Source organism: Tarenaya hassleriana, unplaced genomic scaffold, assembly GCF_000463585.1.
Source record: "Tarenaya hassleriana unplaced genomic scaffold, ASM46358v1 Cleome19, whole genome shotgun sequence".
Classification (NCBI taxonomy): domain Eukaryota; kingdom Viridiplantae; phylum Streptophyta; class Magnoliopsida; order Brassicales; family Cleomaceae; genus Tarenaya; species Tarenaya hassleriana.
In genome coordinates, this window is record NW_010965304.1 from 1,427,378 (window position 1) to 1,429,563 (window position 2,186).

Here is a 2,186-nt window from a genome sequence, read left to right on the forward strand (position 1 = left end):
GGTGAGGGTAGTAGCGCTAGGGGCGTTTCCTCTCGGGGTGGAGCACGTGCTTGCACGTGTTCCGAGCCTTCGGTAGAGTTCCTATAGGTTGACTAGGGGAGTCTTCACGGGGTAAAACCCGTGGGGGCACCGTAGTCGGTAGGTAGGGGTCCGGGGTAGAGGTCATAGGTCGCTTGATCTTTACGGGGATCAAGAGTTAGGTGTGTTAGTATGACTCAAGGTTAGTCTCGGGGCAGTCGGGGTAGACTCGGGGGACGGGTAGATGTCGGGGGCGTGACCCTCGAGGGGCCATTGGTGAGGTATAGACTTCACCGGAGGGGGTCACTTAGACGGTCTAGGGAGTCATACTAGCCTAGGTCTTGGGTAGCCTTCGGAAGCGGAGATGTCGAGGGACACTCGCTTGGGTAGGTTAGGTGTGTCGTGTCACGCTGAGACGTGTTTATGACACGCTCGGTAAGAACTCCTCTAATAACGGTGTTCCAATGCGCCTTGGATCATGCCGGGAGGTGGAGTTAAAAATGGAAGTAAAAAGGGGAACTTAGCGTGTTAGGGATGGTTGGCGTGTTTGCTTCATATTTGTTTTGCAGGTTTTGAAGAAGAAGGTGGAGATTTGTTGGAAGCATTCTTCGTCCAAACCCGCTGATCAGTTTGGAGGCTTCCAAAGCCTCGGAATGAAGCAGAGTCTCTGAGGGGTATTTTGGGAAAGTGTAAAGGACGCGTTATGAGTCCTAGGGTTTTCGGGTTTTCAGAACAGATTGCGTTTTCGGTCTTCTCTCTAGGTTTTCTTCTCTCTCTCTCTCTCTCTTGGCGAACTTCGGTTCTCCGGTTGCGCTGTAGTCGACTCCGGTCGATTCTCCGGCGTGTTTCTGTGTTGTACCTAGCAAATAGCGGTTCCCTCTTCCCGAGACGTAGGCACCGAGCGTTAGAGCTCGGTACCGAACTCGTAACTCCGGTGTCTCCTTTCTTTTTCTGTTCTTGAGCACACACGAGCGAATCGGAGACGAATCGGTGAGGGATCGCGGTCGAAATACTCTACAATATTGATTTTAAATTTTCATGTTTCTCTTTGTTTTAATGGATATTATCAAGTTGAATATATATATATATATATATGTTATTCCCCCAACATCCGATTGTATTGTCGAAGTGAATCTTCGAATTAAAAATATCGGAGACGTATACATGTAGATTAAAGGTCAGTTAAAAAAATTATTTATTTTTAAACAATTTGTTTTATGTTTTCAAATGTTGTATATTGATTTAAATTTTTATGTAATTTGATTTTTAAAATTCATATCCAATTTTATTTTTAAAACGAATTTAATCCACTTACAATTATACATTTTTTTATGCATGTTTCGTTCCATTTATATCAATTTTATATGCCTAAATCGGAATATCCCCTAGTAAATGCGTATATTTGTGTACCATATTGGCCATATATATATATATAACATGGAGAATACGTGATGAAGTAGCAATTACACAAATATTACGTGTTGAAGCTTCTTTGTTTTAAATGTGTCTTAATTCTCACACGTAATATCAAACGAAAAAAAATGTATCATAGTTATTAAACTACTTATAATTTAATTATTCGATGAATATAGACGTAATAGTACATGTTACGATTTAAATGGGCCGAAAGGACAGGTTTAGGTCCAATGATATTTATTAAGATCGATGAAAATTAAGTATAGGTAAATTCATTAAACAAATTATAGATTTTAGTGAGAAAGAGTATATATTTCAGTGCCCGATAATTTAAATGCCATACGGTTACTATTCATAAATACGTATACGTGAACAGTAACTTCGGATTTTCTATAAATAGCTCATTTCCCTCCTTCATTTGTACACAATTCCAAGAAAAGAAAATTATTGAAATCTTGTTCCCGGGTCTCTCAAACGATCGATTTCGGTTTCTAGTTAACGATTTGATTCTCGGGTCTTCTATATTTCTTCGTTTTTCACAACACGTTATCAGCACGAACGCTCTTCTACGACAAAGGTAATATTATATATTCGCTCTAATGATATATACACATATTAATTGATGCTTGAGTGGAATTAACCCCAAGCTATATATAAATATCAGTTAATTATTGTTTAAATTAATGGACGGCTAAGCCGCCTTAATTATTTATTACTATTGGACGGCTGAGCCGCCTTAATTATTTATTACT